The 24,855-nt window shown below is 58.6% G+C and overlaps 1 protein-coding gene across 2 annotated transcripts in view; it reads right to left on the bottom strand.

Annotated features, from left to right (window-relative positions):
* The window catches only part of GRB10 (growth factor receptor bound protein 10), a 156,638-nt gene extending 137,864 nt beyond the window's left edge, over positions 1 to 18,774 (bottom strand). For both annotated transcript variants that reach the window (XM_025449607.3, XM_035701512.2), the window contains exon 1: positions 18,686 to 18,774. The gene's annotated coding sequence lies outside the window, so the exon portion shown is untranslated. The remainder of the gene's footprint in view (positions 1 to 18,685) is intronic.
* Positions 18,775 to 24,855: the final 6,081 nt, after the last annotated feature.

Genomic DNA, 24,855 nt, shown 5'->3' on the forward strand with positions numbered 1-24,855 from the left:
GCCTTTGGCTCAGGGTGTGATCCTAGGGTCCTGGGATCGAGTCCTGCCTCAGGCTCCCTGCATGGAGCCTACTTCTCCCTATGTCTCTGCCTCTCTCTGTGTCTCTCATGAATAAATAAGTAAAATCTTTTAAATAAATATCAATCAATCAATCAATCAATCAATAACCAAAGAGAAGCCATGGACTGGATGGCTTCCCCGAAGAATTAGACCGAACCCTTGAAGCATTCCGATCAACCCTTCTCAAAGGATCCCAAAAGCAGGAGGGCACCGACCCCACTCGTTCTTAGCCAGACACCAAAGCCAAACGCACTCCAAGGAAACAACAGACCAATAACCGCTGATGAACGCCGATGCAAAAATCCTCAAGAAAAATGCTAGTAAACCAAATTCCACCCCATATTAAAAGGATTACACACCTGACTGGGATTTATTCAAGAGACGCAGAGAGAGTTCAACATACATAAACCAATCAACAGAACGCACTGCTTTCATAGAACAAAGGGGAAAATCAGACATGGTCATCCCACTGGATGAAGAAAAAGGCACTTGGCAAAATTCCACACCCTGTCATGATAAAAACATTCAATGAACTTGGAACAAAAGACGGTTTGGGCCAGTCAGGCTACTATGACGAAGTATGACACGCTGGATAGTTTATAAAGATCAGAAATAAAAAAAAAATTAGAAATTTATTGCTGACAGTTCCGAAAGCTGGAAATCCACGAGCAGCGTACCAGCATCATGGAGGGAGGACTCGGTTCCAGGTCACAGACTTCTCATTGTACCTTCCCAGCCGACAGCTCCGTGGGAGCTCTTTTATAGACGCACTAATCCAGTGGGCGAGGGCTCCACCCTCATGACCTAATCACCTCCCAGAGGCCCCACCTACTAGGATCTCAACATATGAATTCTGGGAGGACATAAAACATCCAAACCATGGAAGGAACCTCTAACCATGATAAAGTTCTTCGCATAGGAGAAGTCCCCAACCAACATCACACTCAAAGGCAAAAGGACGAAAGCTTTCCCTCTAAGATTAACTCAAGGAAGGGGCACCTGGGGGGCTCAGGGGTGAAGCATCTGCCTTGGGCTCAGGTCGTGACCTCAGGGTCCTTCAGACTGAGCCCCATGTTGGGCTCCCTGCTCAGCCAGGAGTCTGCTTCTCCCTCTCTCTTTCTCTCCTATCTCCCTTCCTCCCTCTCTCTCTCAAATAAAATCTTATTTAAAAAAAAAAAGTCAAGGAGGCCTGCTTTCACCACTTCTATCCCACATAGTACTAGAAGCTCTAGCCAATGCAATTAAACAAGAAAAATCAATCAATACATGTATCCAAATTAGAAAGAAAAAAACTAGTTATTCTCTACTCCCGGGTGATGTGATTTTTATACACGGAAAACTCTGAAGATTGCAGGTGCACACAAAGCAATGAAAATGAATAAATGAATTTGTCAAGCTTTTAGGATACAGAATCAACATGCAGGAATCAGTTGCTTTTGTATATACAATGAACCATCCGAAAATGAAATTTAAGAAAATAATTCTATTTACATTAGTACTGAGAATAGTTAATTAGGAATAAATTTAACCAAAGGTGAATGACGTAATGCTGAAGCCTATAAAATGTTGCTATGAGAATACAAAAATGATCTCGGAGCACCCGGGGGGCTCAGTCAGTGAAGCATCTGCCTTTGGCTCAGGTCATGGTCCCAGGGTCCTGGGATCGAGTCCCGCGTCAGGCTCCCTGCTCAGCGGGGAGTCTGCTTCTCCCTCTCCCTCTGCCTCTGCCCCTGGCCCTCACTCATGTGCGCACATGGCATGCGTTCTTTCTCTCTCTCTCTCAAATAAGTGTAATCTTTATTTTTTTCAAGTAAGTGTAATCTTTAAAAAAGAATACAAAGGGATCCCTGGGGGGCGCAGCGGTTTGGTGCCTGCCTTTGGCCCAGGGCGCGATCCTGGAGAACCGGGATCAAATCCCATGTCTGGCTCCCGGTGCATGGAGCCTGCTTCTCCCTCTGCCTATGTCTCTGCCCCTCTCTCTCTCTCTCTCTCTCTCTGTGTGTGTGACTATCATAAATAAATAAAAATTTAAAAAAAAAAGAATACAAAAACAACCTAAATAAGTCAATATACCCTGTGTTCATGGATTGGCAGGATTGAGAGCACTAAGTCAAACAGCCTACAGAATCAATGCAGTCCCCATCAAAATCCCAGCAACATTTTTTGCAGAAATATAGAAAGCCACCTAAAACTCCTATGGATTCTCAGGTTACCCCAAAAAGCCAAAAATACTGAAAAAAATCAAAGTTGGAAGACTCACACTTCTGATTTCAAAAAATTTTGTGCATCAAAGGACAAGAGAGTGAAAGAATAGGCCATAGAAAGGGACAACACAGTCACAAATTACATATCCAATTAGGCATTAATACACAGAATATGTAAAGAGCTCCTACAACGCAACAACAAAATGCAAACTGAAACCACAATGAGATACCACTTCACACCTACCAGGAGTGATTTTTTTTTAAAGAATCAGAAAATATGGGCAGCCCGGGTGGCTCAGCGGTTTAGCGCTGCCTTCAGCCCAGGGTGTGACCCTGGGATTCCAGGACCAAGTCCCATGTCGGGCTCCCTGCATGGAGCCTGCTTGTCCCTCCTCCTGTGTCTCTGCCTCTCTCTCTATCATAAACAGTAAATAAATAAATCTTTAAAAAAAAAAAAAAAAGACCCTGCCGCTCTCCACGTGGGTGTGCACGTGAAAGCTGGACCCAAGCAGGTACTCATGAACGATGTCTGTGAAAGCACTATTCACAACTGTCCACAGGGAAGAAGAGTCCAAGTACAAAACAGTTGAATGGGTCACCGAAGATGCTGTCCGGCCATAAAAAGGACTGAAGTGCCACCCACCGCCACAACACAGAGGAACCTCGAAAACACGACGCTGGATGAGAGGCCAGGCACAGAGGCCATACACCCACCCAGGAACCATGCGCAGAAACGTCCCTCCCGGGGAGAGCCTAGGACAGGAAGCAGGCTGGTGTCGCTTCAGGGCACAGGGGCGACCGAGAGCAGTTTCCTGGCGGATCTCAGGCTGCTCCAAGATAGACAAGTGGCTCTGGCGCTTGAGTGATGTCAGGATCTTGGGGTCATGGGATCGAGCCCCACGATGGGCTCCATGCTCAGTGAGGAGCCTGCTTGAGTTTCTCTCTCTCCATCCCTCCCCTTGCTCTCTCCCCATCCCTCCTCTTGCTCACTCTCTCCCCATCCCGCTCTTGCTCACTCTCTCTTTCTCTCCATCCCTCTTGTGCGTACTCTCTAGCTCTCCTCTCTCTCTCTCAATAGATAAACATATTAAATCTTTTAAAACACATAAAATAAAACTGACTGGTGCTGGCTGTGCACACCTGTGAGTCTGGTAACCAGTACGACATACGTGTATCTACGCGCACACTAACTGCACAGGTCTGGGAATATACGAACTGTAACTGATTTGTACGCTCTAAACTCACTTGGGTAAGCTGCACAATGTGTGAATCATGTCTACATAAAGCTGTTTTGTTTTGTGCTCTAAAAGAGGACTGGCTGGAGGCGGGCGGCCTCCGGGACTCATCGGCGGTGGCTCTCCAGTGCATGGGGCCCTCGGGTTCACGAGCGCAACGGGACCCAAATCCTGCAGTCCCGCGACGAAGACAGAGGGGCTTCCACACCGTGCAAGATTCAAGAGGCTCCAAACTTTAAGCTTCCTCTCACCAGAAACACAAGCAAAAGCTGGGGATAAGACCCACGGGGTCCCAAGCAAATGTCACAAGTGGGCCTCTGCGCAAACACTTGATAACAGAACAAAGCACGGACACACTTAAGAACGCCACTTATGAGCACGTAGGGCTAATTGCTGAAAAATTTCTGGCAAAATTCCTAGGTTAAGTAACAGCATTCGTAGGAAGGGCTCTCCCGGGGGGCAGGGGCCTTGTCAGAGGACTTTAGAGAAGAAACTGAAGGTAAAAGGGGACGAGCGTCTCAGAGCTTAGCACACAAAGTGCGGCTCGGGTCGGGGGACACGCGGGGCCTCAGGCCGTGCCCCAGACTTTCGGGGATGCAATCAGCCCCGTCACCAGACCCCTGGGCACCCCACGGGCGTGTGCAAGTGTAAGTAGCTTTGGACACGGTGAAGACGGAGCCTGTGTCAATACTGGCACCTGCCAGCTGCCTCCAGGAAAACAAGTGGAAAATGCGCTCGTGTCACTTCTTGACTGCCGAGCCAACCCCTGGCCACGCCATCCCTCTGCTCACGGTCCCCTCCTCCCCGGACACCGCCGCTCTCCACGGCAGCCGGGCAGCAGCCCACGGAGGGCACCTGCTGAATGCAGGACTCGCAGGGCATCGTGCAGGGCGTCGTGCAAGGTCATCAGCGCACTCCTGAAGCTGAGGAGGAGCAGGGAGCCCCTGGAGGGGCGGGGAGGCCAAATTGCCACCAGTGCCACTTGGGCAAAGCAGGGAAGGGTGAGGGTGGAGATGCCCAGCAGGGACCCGCAGGTGCACCCGTGCGCTCGGGACTGCCTTCCCTCCCTGAGCCCAGGCCTGGGCCGGGGGCACCTGGGCTCAGCCCCGACCTTCCATGGGTCTGCAGGCGGCTCCCCGCGGACCAGGAAAGTTCTGGAGCGTCCTGGACCCCCGGCCCAAGGAGCCAGAGAACGAAAGGCAAGGGAGAGGCAAAGGGGCTCAGGACGCACCTGCTGGACCACCCGCCGGCGTCACCGGCCGTGTGTGCCTCTGCCAGCCTGTGAGGTAGCCCACCTGCTCCACACGGGAGGAGGGAAGGGCAGCAGTTTCCCCAAATGCATCTGAGCAAGCCTTCGAGGAAGGGGATCGGGTGCCTGTAAGGCCCGGGAAGGGTCAGGACTCTGGGAGTCACTCCACGCTCAGGAAATTGTATAAAACAGGAGCACACGTGGCGCATCGTGTTGGTCTTGGGCTTGATGTGTGGCTGTGTCACCTGCCGGGCGTGCTTCTGCGTCCTGCATCGGTGGGGCTGGCTGACGCCGGGGACTCGGCCAGGTTCTGTGGTTTGTTTCCTTTTTTATGACTGATGCAAAACACAAACACGAAGGGCCCCAGTCCAGTGTCCCATCACATGTTCCCCGGAGCCCCAGGGTCCCCGGGGTCCCAGACTGCCCTGCGCCAGCCCCGCTCTGCCCTCGGCCTCCCGATGGGGCAATACTCTGGCAGGTGCAAGCTGCCAAGTTTCTGACCCAACTGGTGGTTCCGAGCCCAGGACACAGCTCCTGAGCCGGGGCCACGTCTGAACCAAGCATCCCCCCTTGAGCTGTATGTCCAGAGGCTCACCGGGTGGCCTCGCAGGGACGTGGGATTGTGGGGCCCAGCTCTGCAGGTGGGCCCCGCAGCCCGGAGCCAGGCAGACGGGAGGGGCCCCGACATAGGCGGTCCAGAGGTCACCGCCTGAGAACCCTGGCCTCTCGGATCACTCCCCCACCCGGGCATTATCAGGGCGTCACCTCCTGTCTGAGGGAGGTCACCTGTTCTAGCCCGGCAGGCTTTCCTAAGACGTGAACTGTGTCCACCCTCCCAGAGGCTGTCTGGCTTTCGTGGGAGCACTGGGGCTGAGCATCAGGGAATACAGCCTACAGCAAAAAAAAAAAAAAAAAAGCCTCAAGCAACCCAGCTTTCTCTGAAAGGCGCAGAACCCAGGTCTGGGTGGTGGGTGATACCTCCGGGACGGCTCGCCGCAGCAATAGAAAGCCTCAGAAAACCCTAGGACGGGACTCGCGCTTTATCCCACCGTTCTGGAACCCCCTAACCTCCCGCCAAAGCAAGAGTGAAATCGCCATGAGCTCCGTGGACCGCGTCCCGCGGCACTCAGCATGCTCCCCACTCCGCCCCACGGGGCAGCGGGTTCCACCCCCGTCTCGGGGGCGTGGGGCACACAGCCAGGCCCCAGGTCTGCTGCCCCCTAACACACCCCACAACCGTGCTTCCCCGTGTGGCTGCTGAGCTCCCTAGACCCGGGCTGAGTCTTCTTCTGGGGGGTCTTCAGCACCTTTATGCGCGGGGTGCCAGAGGGGAGGAGAAGCTACAGGTCCTCCGCCAGCGCCCACCCGCCCCCCTACCCACGGGACAGCCCAGCAAGTGGCACAGGCGCAGAGATGCGCTGGATCGAAGGTGCTGCTGCTCCCGCCCAGACTCCTGAGCAGACTCCGTGGCCCCGCACCCCAGCACCCCAGCACCTCAGCCCACACTGGCCCAGCCACCACCTGCCACCTTTCACACTCACGGGGCACGGAGAGGGGAGGCCCCGCTTCTTCCTCGCTCAGCCAGGAACGTGACGTCTGGCCACACGGACGGCAGCCTCCCGAGACAACAGCTACTACGCGCGGCACCTCCAACAACCCCCGTGGGCGGCCCGGCCAACAACCTGCCATCAAGCGACAAACGGCAGGTGATCAAAGGGGCGATGGCCGCGGGGGGCAGGTGATCTGACTGTTGCAGGGGCGAGGGTGCCGATCCCACCTGTGCCTGCAGCGACGCGCTAAGCTAATTCAAGCGTGTGAAATCGCCCCAACGTCTCACACTTGGCCCTAAATCGCCAGATGGGTTCGCGCCACAGGGGAGGCGGATCTGGAGAGGAAGGTGCGACGTGGCAAGCTGCGTCCTCCTGGGGCTCGTCCGCCGCCCGTCGAGGTCACTGGGAAGTCGGGCAGGCCTCGCTATCTGGGCTTAGCAGACAGAAAGGCCCAGTTTCCTGCTGGAAACCCTTATCTGCTCGCTTCTCCAGCTGCTCCCCACGCCCACTGCCCGCCGCTTGGCTAAGAGATAGTGGACAGGTTTGTCCGGGCGCGGTTATTACTTGTTACATATTAAACAGTTAAGTTAGGAACGGTTACGTAACAGCACCGCAGGCCACAGAGAACGCCCAGCGGCTACCTGGACTCCCGCGGGCCAGCAGGAGACCACGCGGGGGGGCAGCGCCCCTGAGGACACGGCCCTCGGAGCCACCAGAGCACACAGCGAGAACGGCCAGCTGCTGACCACTGGCGCCTCCCGGGCCACGCAGGGCCGGCTGGTCCTCGACAGCACGGGGACGAGGCCCAGGGACCCACACTGCAGGGCCAGTCCCCAGGGCATCCACACCCGTAGGGGGGCACAGGCTGCACCGGACCCACCACACGGGGTCCCTGCGTGCAGCGTGGGAGACTCAGCTAGGGTGCAGGGCGCACAGCGCGCACACCACGGGGGACCGGGCTGGGAGCAGGCCACACAGTGAGCAACCTGGGGGACCGAGCAGGGTACAGGCTGCACAGCACGCAGCCTGAAAGACAGGGCTCAGGGCAAGGCACGCGGTGCACAGCGTGGGAGACCGGCTGGGGCACAGGCTACACTGTGTGCAGAGCAGGATGCACGGTGTGCAGCGTGGGATCCGGGCTAGGGTGCAGGCCGCCCAGTGCTCAGCTTGGGAGACGGGGCTCGGCTTGGGAGATGCGGCTCAGGGCAGGACACACAGTGCATAGAATGGGAGACCAGCTGGGGCATAGGCCACACCATGCACAGAGCAGGATGCACGGTGTGCAGCGTGGGATCTGGGCTAGGGTGCAGGCCACACTGTGCACAGTAGGGGAGACACGGCTCAGAGCAGGACGCACGGTGTGCAGCGTGGGATCCGGGCTAGGGTGCAGGCCGCCCAGTGCTCGGCTTGGGAGACGGGGCTCGGGGCAGGACACACAGTGCATAGAACGGGAGACCGGCTGGGGCACAGACCACGCAGCCGCGTCCCAGCAGGGAATGTGGGTGCAGAACACCAGGTCCTGCTGTCCTCAGCACCCCCAGACGGCCTGACGAGCTCCAACACAGAGAAGCAGGGACACCACCCTGGCAAGGGTAGGAGGTCGCCCTGCCTCCAAAATATATACAGTGAGACTCCCCCGCCATGGGTTCACCTGTGCCTGGAGGACCCTATAGCACAAGCCTGGCCCCACACTGCTCAGCTGCAAGGGGAAGCATCCTGAGGAAGAGGGCAGAGGAGCAACGCCTGGTCCAGGTACTCGGAGCCCCGTGTGACTGGGTCAGGCCCTGAGGCTTCAGCGAGAACCTCTGCTGCCCAAGCCCTGGTTCCCATGGCAACCCCAAAGAACCCCCTGCTCCCTCCACTGCCCCTCGCTCAGCCTCCCCCTACCCCAATCACCTCACTCCGGTGGGAAAAGACACACGCAACCCCCAGAAACACAAAGTTCTCCTTATCTGCCCATGAAACCCTGAAGAGCACGGGGCTGGGGGGATCCAGGCCCACCTCGAGCCGGAGTCTGACAGCAAATCCACTCGTTCCACCTGCCCGGGGGCCAGGTCGGCGTTCCCACGCCCCTCTCCAGGACGTCACAGCAAGAAGCGCCAGGACGGAAACGGCTTCCTCTTGAGGCCAGACGCACAAAGCTAAGAGGTGGCACACATGGGCACGGGCTGGGTAACTGGACGCACATATGGGGCACGGGCTGGACAGGCAGGTGCGCACACGGGGCATGGGCTCGGTAACCGGGTGCATACACGGGGTTCAGGCTGGGCAGGTGGGCGCGCACACGGGGCACGGGCCAGGCAGGCGGGTGCGCACACGGGGCCCAGGCCAGGTAACTGGGTGCACACGTGGGGCTCGGGCCAGGCAGGCAGGTATGCACACGGGGCACGAGTGGGGCAGGCCGGCGTGCACAGGGGCTCGGGCCAGGTAACCCGGTGCGCACACAGCCCAGGAAGAACAAAGGAGAAAGATGAGTGACTCGCCCGAGGCCACAGAGCCAGGGAGTGGCTACACTCTGAGGGGCGGCACAGGCAGGAAGAGCAGGGAAGCGGCCGAGGGCAGCAAGAACTACCTGGAAGCCGCCACACTGAGCCACACAGGCGGGAGCAGGGAGCTGGGGAGCCCAGCACTCAGATGCCCAGAGAAGCACCAGTCGCAGCTCCTGGGAACGGGCGGCCGGCCTGGATCCTCGAACCCCCAGAGGTCGTGGTGAAGGACCAGCCCATGTCCACCCCGCGGGCAGGGGCCCAAGGTGGCCAGGACCGTGTGCTCCCGGTATTTTAGAGGCGACCCTATGAACTCACACCAAAAGCAGAGCATTCGACCCAAAACAAAATGCAGCGAGCCTTTCTCACAGTTCTGGCCCGGCCTGCTCCCTGGGAGGCGAGGCACGTGCCACGGGAGCGTTAAAGCCAATACCGGGCGCCCCTCCAGTGGAGATACTGCAGGGTAAACTGAGGCATGGAGTCCAACCCCGAAATTCTAGAACAAATCTAAGTGCACACAGGTGAACTTGCTCCAGGTCACAGACCTGCCCCCCAGACCTGAGGCTTCCCTGAGGCTCTCCGAGGTGGCGCTGCATCCCACCTCTGCAGTCACCCGCCAGGAGGCCGCTCGGGGGTCCCGTCCCCCTGCCCTCTGCTCTGAACTCCTCTGCCCGAGGACGTGGGCCCTGCAGCTTCCGGGGAAGGACAGTGATTCACAGCACAGGAGGGCCCTCCTCTGCCACACGCCCCATAAAATACACCAGGGCTCCCAGCTAACGGCTCACCCGTGGGAGAGCAAGGAAGGGATCAGAGGAGCTAGGTCGGTGCCCAGTAACCCACTAAACACACACTCAGCTGCGCCGGGACCACAGGTAGGGGATCTTTTAAAAAGAGCCAGAAAAGCCAGTGGACCAGGGGAAGCTGAACCAAAGATGCAAAAGAGCCGGACGCCAGGCCAGCACGTGGAGCTGCAGCCTGACGTGCCACCAGGCCAGCAAGCATCAGCCAGGAGAGCCTCCGTAAACTCTGGTGGCGAAGGAAAGGCAGGGCCAGAACCAGAGCATTGACTCAAGTGCGAGGAGCAGCGGGCCGACACCCGTCGAGTGGGGTCTCCCTGGAGGAGACAGACCCAGGACTGCCGACCTCCCAGGCTGCAACAGCCCGCCTTGGCAGCAATGAAGAGGCTTCGGCACACAGTCTAGCCAGCCGAGGAGAGAAGACCCAAGATGTGGGCACCAGGGGCTCCCCACACAATGGGGCATCCAGAGAGCTGTCCCGAGGCCGTCAGCTCCTCAGGGGCTGCCTCCGAAAGCACGCTGGCAGAGAAGGCCCAGACGTCGAAGCAAAGCCTTGAACCGGAAAGATGAGGGCCAACCGGAGTGCGCTGGACACCACCCTGTGGGCCCCACCTGTCCCGGTCTCTGTGTGGTCACCATGGGGGCGACCCCCAGGACACAGGCCCCACAGGCCCCGTGGACGAGGAAGGCCTGTCCATGTGCCTGCGCCAGCACCCACAGCCCTGCACCCGCGGCCCGGCAGGCAGAGGTGCGCACAGAATGGAGGACGAGTCCCTCTCCTGCCCGCCCGGGGCCCCAGGGCTGCGTGGGGACAGTCACAATCTAGGGCCACCCATCAGGGTCTCTCAGGGGCCAGGGCAGCCACCTCCCTCGTCCCTGCCTCCCTCCCGCCTCCCTCCACCTTCACCCCTGCTTCCCCAGACTGGGCCATCAAAGAAGACACACCTATGTCCTCTCACCTGCCACAGGCTCTGCTTCCTACCTAAGTCAGGCACAAATGTGTAGAAAAAAATCAAGCAATGATGTAAAAATTTGAGAAAGACTATATAGGAAAAGGCAAAAAACAAAAACAAAACAAATATACCCCCTTCCTCCAAATTTAACAAATATCATATCTATGAAATAGGAAGGTTATGCCATTAAAATAAAAATAATCATTTTTGGTGATGATGGAGAGTCGCTGTAGGTTCACTGACTACAGTAACAAATGCCCCGCTCTGCCGGGGATGCTGACGGACGAGAAGAGGCTGCGCGTGGCAGGGAAGGGCATACAGGAAATCTCTGGTCTCGGCTCAATTTTGCGATGACTCTAGAAGCTGCTCTAAAAAACAAAGTCCGAAAAAAAATTTTTTTAATATAAATAAATAAATAAAAATAAAAAAATAATAAATAATAAAAATAATAAAAATAAAAAACAAAGCCCGTTGAAAGAAAAAAATCAGAAACGTGGGGATAAAAAATTAAAAGAGAAACTTAAAATCCAATAGAAAGGGTTTAAAAGGCAGCCTGGCATAGCGTACACGCTAGAACAGCCGAAGACCAGATACTAAACAGGAGACACGGGTAGCTGGAGAACCGGTCCCAGAGCCTAACAACCAAACAAACGCTCCTCTGGAAAGAGACAAGGAGAAGGTGAAAGCAAAGAAATTAAAGGATTAACTCAAATATACGTCCCGGGCCCGAAGGACGTGGGTTTCCCAGCTGGAAGGGACTCGCGCTGTACCCCGCGCAATAGATGGAGACGCCCTCCCCCCAACAAGGCACGTCTTCAAGAGACCTTCAAACACATACAGAGAATATCCCAGAAGCTTCTAGACAAGAAAAACAAAAAAAGAGAATCAAGAATCGAATTAGAAAAAAAAAAAAAGATCGAATTAGGTCCATCCTCAACCCCGCTCTGCCTAAAGGCGGCGGCAGCCTTTGGGCCTTGGGGCTCAAGGATCTCCAGTTAGGAGTCTGTGCTCGGACGAGCGGATCTGCGGGACAATAAGGATGTTTCCAGACACACGAGGTCTCCAGAATCTGCAGGACCCTGTTTGGGGGAGCCCAGCGTGGAACGTTCTCCATCCCACTGGGGGAACAAAGCGGGAGGGTCACGGGATCCTAGACGGGCCGCGGGCGCCCTCAGGTTCACGGGGAAGGCAGGCCGCGGGGGCAGGGCGTGGGCAGGGCGTGCTAGGAACGGCAGCCAGGGCCCACGCAGACGGTGTGGAGTGGCGGACAGGACAGCGAGCGCGGGGCCCTCCCACTCGGGGCGCCCCTGAGCCCCAGCAGCGCAAGTGCAGGGCGGCCACGGACAGAGGCCAACCCCTCGCTTCCACGCGCAGAAGTCAAAGAACCCATACGAGAAACGGGGGACACCTGCTTAGAAAATACGGGTCAACAGGGCAGGAAAGAGGAAGCCCGAGAGGCCCGTTGCTTCCGGGGAGCCGGCCGTCGAATCCGCGTACATCCTTCCAATCACAGAATAGAACCAATCTCACAAGGGTCCGCCCCGGGGGAAGGCTGCAAAGGGAGGGACCCCGCGTGGCGGCGGGCCAGGGGGGCAGGGGACAGAGCCTGCCCTACAGAGCCTGTCTGTGCCCACGGCAGCCCCGCAGGCCCAGGGTGGGGAGATGGTCCAGCTGGGGCGCACGGAGCCCCATCCGCCCTTATCCTTCCCCCAAAGCTCCCACACAACACTGGGGAGACGTGGGCCGAGGTCTCACCTTCATGTTTCTCTAGAAACATCCTAACCAGGTTTCCATGCAGTCACAGAATTTGGGGGAAGAGAGGACAGCATCCTTGGAGAAGCAGCCTGAAGGCTCCTAGGGAACCCAGCTGGGCCAGGCAGGGCCACAGAGGACACAGAGCGGGCCCTGCACACCACTCAGCTCAACCTCCCGCCTGGTGGCAAGATTCCAAGCAGGGGCCCAGGGCTGGAGCAAGGTGCGTCCTCAAACCAGGGGAGTCCTGGTCCTACAAGCCCCAGTTCGGAGCAGCTTTCCAGTCACCGCGAGCTTGGTGACGCAGGCGTTCCTAAAACGACCACCGTCAGATACGTGATCTGAGAAAAGTTCTCACGCCAAGGGGAGTTCTCAACTCATCAATGGCGGGAAGACTCCCAGGGATGACAGCTAAAAAATAAATAAACAAGCAAACCAAAGGCCCAGCTCATCGGAGAAGTGAGTGTCCGCGGGGTCCCATGTGGGATCCAGGTGACTTGTGGTCAGTAGCCCTGGATGTCCTCCCTGGTGGCTCCCGTGTGACAAGACAAAAAAAAGGCACGCGGGGGCCCTTCGGGCACCCCTCACAGTTCTGTATTTTCAGAGCCCACGCCCCCCCCCACCAGGGTGGTGTGCCTGAAAGTTCCGGACAGGCCCAGATGGAGCACGGTCACCTCAGGCTTCTACTTGCGGTGACAAAGACATGGGAAGGTCCCAGCTGCCAGCCTTGCTTCCAGGGGACAGCAAAGACTCAACATTGAGGGCCAGCACACATCCAGGTCTTCCAGGCCCACGCTCTCAGAGCTCACGTTACTCGCAAGACTACAGCTGCCGGGGTCTGGGCCCATCGACCCGGCTCAAAAACCCAGCCAGGACTCAGGGAGATGAGGGCGCCACCAGCATGGCCCTGGGCAGTGCACAGAGCCCCTTCCCAGGGCCATGGTCAGCCCACCAGGACCAAGGGTCCACGCTCACTTCATCCCAGCCAGCCTGTGCCTCTGAGAGAGACTCCGGGCACCAACCGACCTCAGGGACCTGAAAATAGATGCCACCAGGCCCCACATGCCTGAGACCAGGGGTGTCCCTGCATATGATGGTGCAGCCCATCTGAGCCCGCGCGTCTCCACAGTCGGCACCATCTCCATGGTTTCCACTATCTCCAAGGTCTCCACGGTCTGCACCGCCTCCACGGTCTCCACCTGTCTCCACCGTCTTCACCCGTCTCCACTGGTCTCCACTGGTCTCCACGGTCTGCACCGTCTCCACCGTCTCCACCCATCTCCACCATCTGCACCTGTCTCCACTGTCTCCAAGGTCTCCACTGCCTCCACCCATCTCTACCATCTGCACCCGTCTCTACCATCTCCACGGTCTCCACTGTCTCCAAGGTCTCCACGGTCTCCACCCATCTCCACCGTCTGCATCCGACTCCACGGACGGTCTCCACCGTCTCTACCGTCTCCAAGGTCTCCACAATCTTCACCCATCTCCGCCATCTCCACAGTCTCCATCCATCTCCAGTCTCCACCATCTCCAAGGTCTCCACAGTCTTCACCCATCTCTACCGGTCTCCACCGTCTCCACTGTCTCATTCCAGATCACAGGGGACCAGCTGTTGATGCCCTCAGCTATCATCTGGGCCAATGGCTTTGCCCCCAGGGAATGTGGACCGTCCACCACCCATCTTTACTCTTGGACTCCCACCGGTGAGGAGCTCCAGCCTTCGCGCTACGGGGAGGCCACAGAAGGATTCGTACGGGGCCTGGTGCTCAAAGCAGGCTACGGTCAGGTGAGCAGGTGTGCTAGGGCGCATAGGCACGGAGCACTGGCAGGCAAAGGGATGCGAGGCGGAGTCCTCCTCCTAGCAGACATTGCGGATTAACAGCAGGATAATCAAGCACGCAAGCCGCTCAAAGTCCAGGCCGAGTGTGCCCACAAGCGGTGCGTCCGAGCGCTCGCCAAGTGCCACACGCCACACAGGAGCCACACGACTCCCACAGCCCTGGCTGGTAAACACACCTCTGACACTCGTTCGTGGATGAGCTTGGGTAGCCTGCCTGCTATGGCTCGCGACACCGACAGCAGCGAAACAGGAGATCCGGGGGTCAAACTGGGGCAGCAGGCCTCCTGCAAACGTCAGCTCAAGCCACTTCCCTGCGCTGAGCAGAAAAGGAGCGGATTCCTCCCCGGCACCTGTTCCCAAAGACGATGCCAGAACACGCCATCCACTCTGCTGCCCCAGCCCAAGTCCATCCTCAGGCTGAGGATCTCACACTCAAGCAAACTCCACGTCAAGTCCACATTTAAATTCAACGGTTGACAAACAGGAATGACACCCCAGTTTCCCCAGCGGCATCCAGCGGTGATGAACCAACCAACCTCACGTCCCATGTCCCGGGCAGGCGTCCCATCTCCACCTGGACACAGGGCTGTCTCCGCCAGGGCACAGGCAGAAAGGGAGATCCCGTCAGAGCCAGTGAACCCCCAAAGCAGAGTCAGAACTGCTCGTTCCTGCGATGACCGTCCATGAGGCCGGGGCAGGGCCGTCCGGGCTGCCATCTCCAAGGACACTCACACGGTGTCCCTTCCCGTCATTAGAGGGGAGCAGTCAGCCTTCGAGGAGCTGGCAGTTTTATGCTTCCCCTGCTTTCACCTCCTTCCAGTTAACTGTGATGCCCAGGAGCAGGGACAAGTTCAGAAGCTCCTCAAAGCCAGGGCGGGCAGTGGGGGCAAGGGTGTCCCCGCCAGAGGCCAGACAGGGAGAAGACAGGGGAGCACACAGCTCCCCAGAAGAGGGCGGCTAAAACGCAAACACAGGCCAGCCGCCCGCCAGCACCCGAATGGGTGAGATGTACTCCCCCCGTGAGCGCACAGACCTCCTACAAGATTGCCAGATCCCCGGGAGCCTGCCTGCCAAGCCTCGCCCACCAAGGAGCTCTACTATCTTTAATTTCTTCTATCGTTCCCCATAATTCTACAGTTGAGCAAAAAAAAAAAAAAAAAAAAAAAAAAAAAAAAAAAAAAAAGACAGGTTAAAGAAAAAAATCTTCACTAGCAGAAAAAGTTTTTATTTAAATTTTGAACGTGACTGGTTGCGTAAATGAAAAGACGAGGCAAACGTTTTCTCCCTAGGAGCCCCCGCGATTCCACATTGGCCCCCCAGGCTGAGGGACAGTCACAGGGATCATGCGCACCCCGCAAACACACGGCCTCCTCCCCCCACCGAACAGAGCAGGCGTCCCCTCAGCTCCGAGTTCTGACACCAGCTCAGAGACATCCTCCCGCGGTGTAGGTTTTTCTTCCCCTGCGGAGACGGACAGACTTCCAAGAAAATAGGTTCCTTAAATTAGGCCACCTTCAAAGCATTGGGTTTTATCAGATAGACCAACCCAGAATTTCTACAGCTCTGAGATGAAGCCAGAGGCACAAAAGCCGCCTCTGTTCGAGCCTGAGTCTGGTTGCGGAACCTCGTAATGTCCCAGACCAGCCACCGCATCCAAATCAAAGCTCTGCGCTGGCTCCAGGTTTGGAGTTCGGCTCCCTCCGGCTCCACGGTCACCGGAACAGGGCCAGGGTTGCCCTGGGTTCCGATCCCGCGGCCACCATCCGTAAATCCCTAGACAAGTGGCCGGCACCAGCCAGCTCCGCTCTGGGTTCCTGGCTCACAAAGGGATGGGCTTCTGCGCGGCAGCCCCGCACTGCCCCCCAGAGTGGCGCAGACCACAGGCGACAGGCAACTGATGACTCTAGGGACACACAGCTTTTACGAACGCGCTGTTCTAACTGCAAAAAGCACAAGTGCCATATCGAACTCGTGACATCAAAGTTCCCTCCCCAAGTAAGTGTGTACTTAAGTACAAAAAGCAAGTGGACAAATTGATAAAGGCCTGGCCATAGGACAGTAATCGGCAAGCTGGGGAGCCACCCTGCAGGTAACAGAGCCTCCTACGTCTCCAGGTGTGTGGCTGGCAGGAGGAACGTCCTCCAGGTCACTTCTCTTTTGGAGGCAGGCATACTTGTGCAGAAGCATGAAACACACAGGACAAAATATTAAAAAATAAAAAATAAATAAATCCAAAGCTAGGCCCTGGTGACAGCTCTGTCATTCGCTGGCCCGTGACCCCGGCATGCCCACTAACCCCTGAGCCTCAGTTTCCACACCTGTAAGGGATGGGGCTCAGCGAGCTGTAGATGACAGCGAGCAGGTTTCTAAGGAGCCTTTTACCCTGTAAAATGCTCCAGGGGTATCGGAAGCTGCACTTCTCAGTTACAGGAGCCACTTGCCGGGTGTGTAACTCTGTCCTCAAATTCCCTCCCTGTAATCTGGGGATTGGCCTGCGTGGCCCTCCGCTTTCAAGTGTTCCCAATAAAGTAATCCTAGAGTTCAGATCTTTCACAGGAAAAAGCCCAGTCATCTAGACTCATTCCTGGAAACACATTTGGTTTCAGGGCTTCTCCTTAATAAAATACTCCCCCAAGAGACACTTGGCCCCGGCCCTATGTCAAAACTCCTTCCCCTACAGAAACCGAAGCATCTTCCCACTTTTCCTCTTGGAATGAAAGAGGGGGACGCCGGGTCAACGCTGGCGGAAAAACCAGCAGCTCCGTGCCTGTAAACCCCCAGCCAGCGCCTGTTGCTGCGCCACCAACATGTGTTCTTGGTAAAACTGAGCGAAACGTTAGAGAGAGCACCAATTCTGAACCTCGGGGGCTACGAACGGCTGAATCAGCGTTTTCGGAAACAAAGTGTTCTGGGCCCGGCCTTGTAAACAGCAGCACTGAGAAAGTTGTGCAATAACGCCTGTGTACTCACGAGCGAGCGCTACTTGTTTGGGCTTTTTCTGCATCTCTTGAATGAAAGCGGATACGAGGACGTTTGCAAGGCAGCCTTCTCCCAGCGCCGACCCAGGCCGGGCACTGTCACCTGTGGCTGCCCTGCACTGCCCACCCCTCCGCCCCCAGCCAATGACAAAAAGTCGGCAAAGTTCCTTGCAATCTCCCAGCAGAGGGAAGGCGATCAGAAGTGGGGAACAGCCCGAGTCCCTTAAGGCACAAGCCGGAGGGCAGCGGCAAGACGGGCCGAGAGGCGACCAGGGAGGCCGGTTGCATCAGACGTTCCTCGGCCGGCGCTCGGGCGCTTATCACATTTCCCCGGCTGGCGGCGGCTGCCCCGGGGCCCACAGCTGGGGTGAGGCCCCGCGGGGTAACCGGGCCGCCGGCGGAACCGAGAAGAACGACTCCGGCCCGGCCGTGCCCCGGGCTGCCGGCGAGTCCGCCCCCCCCCACCTCCCCTCCACCCCGGGCTCGGGGCGCACCGGGGGCCGCATGAGGTCCGGCCCCCCCACCACCACCCCTCCAGCCCCGCACCAGGGCTGCATGAGGTCCGCCCCCCCACCTCCCCTCCACCCCGGGCGCAGGGTGCACCGGGGCTGCCGGAGCTCCAGTTCCCCCTTCCCGCCTCCCCTCCATCCCCCCCACCTCCCCTCCACCCCCGGCGCGGGCGCATCGGGGCCGCTGGAGCTCCCGTCCCCCCCCCCCCCCCGCCTCACACCTCCCCCTCCATCCCTGGCGCGGGGCGCACCGGGGCTGCTGGATCTCCGGCTGCCCGCCCTCCCGCGACCCCAGCCCCTCCCCCATCTCCCCTCCACCGGGAGCTCGGGGCGCGCCAGGGTCGCTGGAGCTCCGGACCCCCCCACCTCCTCTCCACGCCTCCACCTCTCCTCCATCCCCCCCACCTCCCCTCCACCCCGGACTCGGGGCGCACAGGGGCCGCTGGAGCTCCGCCCCCCCACCTCCCCTCCACCCCGCGCCTCCCCTCCACCCGGAGCTCGGGGCGCGCCAGGGTCGCTGGAGCTCCGGACCCCCCCACCTCCTCTCCACGCCTCCACCTCTCCTCCATCCCCCCCACCTCCCCTCCACCCCGGACTCGGGGCGCACAGGGGCCGCTGGAGCTCCGCCCCCCCACCTCCCCTCCACCCCGCGCCTCCCCTCCACCCGGAGCTCGGGGCGCGCCAGGGTCGCTGGAGCTCCGGACCCCCCCACCTCCTCTCCACGCCTCCACCTCTCCTCCATCCCCCCCACCTCCCCTCCACCCCGGACTCGGGGCGCACCGGGGCCGCTGGAGCTCCGGCCCCCCCACCTCTCCTCCACCTCCCCCTACGTCTCCACCCCGGGCTCGGGGCGCACCGCGGCCGCTGGAGCTCCGGCCCCCGCCCCCCGCCGCAGCCCCCGGCCCCGAGCCGACGCCCTTCCGCCCGCCGCGCCCCGCGCCCCCGCCGCGTCCCCGACCGGCCGGCCCGCGCGCAGACAATGCCGGCCCGGCCCCTCCGCCCCGGGCCCCCGCCCCCGCCCGCGCCCGCCGCAAAGTAAGTTGCCGCCCGCTCCCGCCCAACTCCGTACCTGCCGCGGCGCCGCCCCGGCCGCCTGCGAGCCCCGGGACCCTCGGCGGGGGCGGGGGCGGGGGCGCGGGCGGGGGCGCGGGCGGGGGCGCGGGCGAGGGCGCGGGCGGCGCGCAGGGCGGTCGGGGTCCCGGTCCTGGTCCTGGTCCCGGTCCCGGTCCCGGTCCCGGCCCCCGCCCCCCGCCGCCCGGGGCTGCGCGCAAACTTCGGGTCCCCGCGGCCTCCCGCCGGCGCCGCTCGCGTCCCTTCCTGCCTCCTCCCGGCTCCCCACCCCCTCGCGGGGCTTTAAACTCGCCGGCCCCGCCCGCCGCCGCCTCCGCCGCCGCCTCCGCCTCCGCCTCCTCCCCCGGACGCTTTTCCTGCTCCTCCTCCTCCTCCTCCTCCTCCTCCTCCCGCTGCCGCCACAGCCCGGACCGCTCGGCAGCCGCCAGCGCGGGCGGAGCCTCGGCCTGGGCGCAGGGCGGGGGCGCGGGGGCGGAGGGGGGCGCGCGGGGGGCGCAGGGCAGGGGGCGGAGGGCGGAGGGCGCAGCGCGGGGACGCGGGGGGCGCAGGGCAGGGGGCGGAGGGCGGAGGGCGCAGCGCGGGGACGCGGGAGGCGGAGGGGGGGGCGCGGGGGCCGGAGGGGGGCGCAGGGCGGGGGGCAGATGGGGCGCAGGGCGCAGGAGGCGGAGGGGGGCGCGGGGGCGCCCAGGGCGTGGGGGCGCGCAGGGCAGGGGCTTGGACGAGCGGAGGGGGGCCGCGGGTAGGGGGGTGCAGGGCGGGGGCTGGGGGGGCTCGGGCACAAGGTGGGGGGTGGGGGGGCGCAGGGCGGAGGGTGGCGGGGGTGCAGGGCGTGCAGGGCGGGGTGGGGGCGCAGGGGGCACAGGGTGCAAGGGGGGGCGCAGGGCGGGGACGCGGGGCGGCGCGCGGGAGGGGCGGCTGTGCCGGGGCGCCAGGACCCCGCGTCCTGCACCCCCACCCCCACCCCGGGCACCCCTGGGTGCGGGGTCGCAGCCGCCCAAGCTCGGGTGCCAGCGAAGGAGCCGTGGGACCTGCCCCGAGAGGCAGTTGGGGAGCCCATTCCGCAGCTCCCCGTGATAAGCGCGCTGTTGGTTGACCCCGGGCGCAGCAGCAGCAGCAGCATCACCCGAGGGACTCCGTGGTCTGGGGCCTCGCCTCCCCAAGCCTCAGTGTCCCCACCTGCGGGGAAGCAGGGAGGCCCTATGTATTTTCATATTGCCGCCACGCCTCCGTGTCCTGATCCTTGAAATGGGCCTAAGGAGCAAGCCCGAGCTGTGCTGGGAGTTCAATGAGGTCACGGCTATAACAGAGAGACTGGCACGAATTCGTGGAAACCATTGTCATTGGTGTGGTTATTACCACCTCTCCCCAACCCAAGTACAATAGTAACAGCAACTACCTCTTTTTCTGGGTCTTAACGTAATGAAACAGCTAGTTTCACTACAGTAGTGACTTACCTTTTTGAGTACACACTTGGTACCAGACTATTCACTGATCGTCTTATTTAACCCCGCTTTGGACCTCTGGGAGACGCCCTCCCTACAGACTAGGAAACCCAATCTTCGCAGGTTGGTTGGCTGGCTGAAGGTCAAGTAGCTGGTCAGTGCAGAATAAGGATTATGTCAAAACCCTTTATGGCACTTTTTATAGCACCTGCCTTTCCCACCTTGGGACGGAATGTATCAATGAAAGGTCATGCACTCTGGTAACTGAAATAGGCCTCCTGAAAGTGTCTGTGGTTCGCTCCAAGCTCAGAAAACCACGCAGTGAACATGCAGGGAAAATGATATGAAGGAGCTCTGGATTCCTGGAAGAACGAAACACAAGGACTCCCGTTGTAGACAAAGGACGGAGAGAAAAACAGAAAACTTTAATTTGGGGCCATCTTGAAAGTGTATAGGCCTTGAATCTTACAGCTTTGCCAGAGGCCCGGATCAGCAAGGAATGCCTGCACGAGTCCAAAAGCCTGGTAGGCTGGGGGCTTTTAGAGATGTCCCAAAAGCACCTGTACGCGTAGGAGGTGTATGTTTTTTCTGTATCACTTGTGGGCGAGCTCCGTGCACCGTAGTCCCTTGCTCCTACATAGCCTGACACCTCTTTCCTAAAGCAGCGACATGATTGTGCACGACCATAGCACAGGTACCCCATTCATAGATTCACACTATAAAATCTTAATGCGCGATCTAGGTCCATATTCCGATCTTGCCGGTGGATCTGAGAATGTCCTTTATAGTGTTTCTGTCCCAGACCGAATGCAGTGTAGGGTCAGGTATGGCCTGTAGCTGCCTCAACACGGACGGGCTTTCGAACATTTCTGTTCACTGCGAAGGGATCAAAATAAATGTCCTCAAGTGTTTTCAGGCTGACATCGATCCCCAGAATTCCTGGGACAGGCCCTCATTCCCCACATTTCCCAGCTCCTCGTAGACATCCGCGCATGCCTCTCCCTTCTGGACAGGGTCCACTCGGTATCACTTTATGAGGTAAGCTCATGAACTTGTCCTGTCACTCTTGTTGTGGTTCTAGAAGCTGCAGCTGCCTGCCCTCCCTGCCGAGCCAGTTCTCTGGGCAGATTGCACCTCAGGGCCTGCTCCTGCTGCAAATTCCACATGCTCCCTGTCGGAGGGGCAGAAGGCCCAGTGGAAGACAACCACGCCAGGTATAAATTACCCGAGAGAGCCCAAGCTACCCTAGGGCCTGGCACTGTGGCTTTTGGCCTGGGAGCCTCACCGCGGGGAAAAGTACTGCTGCAATAATGAGGTGTCGGGACACGAAATAGTATTTCGTGCCAGTGAGGAACTCAGGGATCCCAACACTTGCTGGGAGCCTCCGTCCGCAGAAATAGAGAACCGGGTGGGCTCGGTTGATAGTTAGTAGGGAACGGACTAACACCACCTGCTCTGCTGACTGGAAGCATGAACGAGGGGACCGGTGTGTTCACCAGCGTCATCCCAGCAGGGGGAGTGCCGGGCCCTCCGTGAAGTAAGTCATCACCGCAACACGCTGTCTTGCAAATCAGTCTTAGGGGTAAAGCGAATGAGTGGAGGAGAGGAAGGATGGGCCCTGGGCGCCCGGCACATGTCGAGCAGGCCGGCAGGCCTGGCACAGGAAATAGAAGGGGTGAAGGGCACCCTGACGGGGAAATGCTCGGGGCAGGAGAGGCCCTCGCCTCTCACATGGCTGAGGCCGGGCACGCGGCCCTGCTGGGTGCAGGCATGTCCCAGGGGAGCTGGAAACCACTGGGGGATGGCACTCCAGACTGCCTGCCCAGCGCCTCACCGTGGAGCGCGGACTGGCCTGTCCTCCTAACACGGTCACGTGCCCGCCGCACAACCCGCCGCGAGGCACCTGTCTGCCCTGCACACCCCCAGGCCATCCAGTTCGCCCCTCTGGGCTCGGTCTGCACCCTTAACCGACCTTCATGACTCCGCTGAACCTGCGGAATGAGTACAGGCTGCCCCCTCCCGCTGCAGACAGCGGCAGGGAGCCCGGCGGCATTCAGGGAAGGCTTCCCGGTGGTGGCAGTGCCCCAGTGGAGCCCTGAGAGGCCCACAGTGGTAAGTTCTGCAAAGCGGGAACCTAGTGGAGGGCGAAGAAAGAACCTACCAGGTAGTCAGATTTGGTTGCAGGGCGTGGGAGGCAGGGCTGGAGGACATGAGGGCATCAGGAGGCACGACAGGAGGCCAGGCTGGAAAGGTAGGAAGGGCCTAGTTGTCATCCTGAGGCCTTTCTGCTTTATCCCAAAGGTGATGAGAGGGAACGAGGGAGCTTTTGGTCCTAGGTCCAAGCAGCCCGACGTCCCCCACCCCACCAGGTAGGTCTGTTCAGTTTCCCCCCAATAACCCATCTTCCAGGACGGAGAGGGCCCACTGATGCCTGCACCTGGGAGTGTGAGCGGGAAGCCGAGTACAAGTGTGGAACAGCCACACCAGGTGAGGACCAGCTGGGCCGCGCTCAGTTAGTGACAGGAGGTGCGACAGCAGCTCCAGATAGACGCCCTCCGGCTCCTGTCTCTCTGGGCCCAGGTGACTGGCAGCTCCTGTTTTAGACTTTCGTGGAAATCCATTTCTCTTATGAACCCTCCTTTTCATAAGGCAGCTTGACTCCAAATGAGTCTGCACCCCAAACAGGGGCTCACCGAAGGACCTTTCTTAGGACTGGTTTATTGAGATTTATTTTACCTTCAGGAAAAAAATCGCCTGGGGTTTTGGGAAGGTGTACGTGCAGGTGGGTAACGACGATGTCAGGGAAGATACGAGACCCGTTTCATCGCCCTCAAGCTTCCCTCTTGGCCCCTTGCCGTCGCCCCTCTGCCCCAGTCCTGCCAGCCTCTCGCCTACCCCCTTGCCCCTCGCTTCGCCTTCTCAAGACTGTCGTACGGATGGAAAGACACAGTGTGCAGCCGTGTCTCCCTGGCTCTTGTAGCACGATGAGCTTCAGATTCATCCATGTTGGTCCACAAACCAATAGCCCGTTTGCTTTGCTAATGCCGAATATGACCCACGGGTGCCTGTACCTCGGTGTGTTCGTCCGCGTGCTGGCTGATGGAAATCTGGGCAAGTCCCAATTAGGGGCAACTATGAATCAAACTGCTACCCAGGTTTTTCTGGAAACATAAGTTTTCATTTCTCTTGAGTAAATAATTAGACGCGAGACGGCTGTGTCCTATGAAATGCACTTGACTTTCTAAGAAAGCATCCAACTGTTCCTCAAAGTGACCTATACCAGTTGCCCCTGCACCAAAGAGGTCTGAGAGTTCCAGTTGCTCCACGTCTTGATCAATACGTGGTATTGTCAGTCATTTGGGTTTTAGCCATTTCCGTTGGTACGTCACGGTATCTCATTCTGAATTTAATTTGTATTTGCCTCAGTGGCAAATAATGTGGGACACTCTTGTATGAGCTTACTTGCTCTGCATCTACATTCTTTACTGAAGCATGTCTGTGGCCCATTAAAAAAAAAAAAAATCAGGATGCCCGGGTGGCTCTGTGGTTGAGCATCTGCCTTTGGTTCACGGTTGATCCCGGATCTTGGGATCGAGTCCCACATCAGGCTCCCTGCACAGAGCCTGTGTCTCCCTCTGCCTGTGTCTCTGCCTCTGTCTGCGTGTCTCTCATGAATAAATAAAAAATAAAATCTTGAGATCCCTGGGTGACTCAGTGGTTGAGCATCTGCCTTCAGCCCAGGGTGTGATCCTGGAGTCCTGGGATTGAATCCCACATCGGGCTTCCTGCATGGGGCCTGCTTCTCCCTCTGATTCTCTCTCTCTCTCTCTCTCTCTCTCTCTCTCTCTCTCTCTCTGTCTTTCATGAATAAATAAATAAAAATCTTTAAAAAAATAAAATCTTTTTAAAAATCACATTAGTTGCTTTCTTATTGAGTTCTGAGAGCTCTTTATATATTATGGACAGCAATCCATTAGCAGATACGGGTTTTGCAAGTATGTTCTCCCATTTGTTCTCCTTTTTTCACAATGTCTTTCCAAGTGCAAGAGTTTTTTATTTTGTAGGGTTAAAAATTACCAAATGATCTTTCTAGTGGTTTGGTGTTTGCACCCCATCTAAGGAACTCTGGCCTCACCCGAAGCCTGCAGCAATTTTCTCCTAAAACAGTTTTATAGAGATCCCTGGGTGGCACAGCGGTTTGGCGCCTGCCTTTGGCCCAGGGCGCGATCCTGGAGACCCGGGATCGAATCCCACGTCGGGCTCCCGGTGCATGGAGCCTGCTTCTCCCTCTATGTCTCTGCCTCTCTCTCTCTCTTTCTCTGTGACTATCATAAATAAATAAAAATTTTAAAAAAATTAAACAGTTTTATAGTTTTAAGCTCCTCCGTTTAGATCTATAGTCCACATGGAGTAGGTTTTGTAGGTGATGTGAGGTGAGGGTCAGAGCTTTTTGCCTTGTTTTGCCTGCAGGCGTCTTCCTCTGCGGCCACAGCAGCGAGGCGGCCTCCCCAGGTTGCAGGCGGGTTCACACCAGGTGCCTGGCACGGGGGCAGGAGGCCATCACCTCCAAGGTCAAGGCCCTGCCACAGGGGCAAGTGAGAGAGCCTCGGGGCCAGCTGAGCGGCGGCGGAGTCTCGCGCGGGTGTCCTCTGTCGTATGTCACTCTATACACCTGGGCCCGGCAGCCGTCCCCGCTGCCACAGAGGCCATGGCACCACGGTGCTCC

This window comes from Canis lupus, chromosome 18, assembly GCF_003254725.2.
Source record: "Canis lupus dingo isolate Sandy chromosome 18, ASM325472v2, whole genome shotgun sequence".
In the NCBI taxonomy this organism is placed as follows: domain Eukaryota; kingdom Metazoa; phylum Chordata; class Mammalia; order Carnivora; family Canidae; genus Canis; species Canis lupus.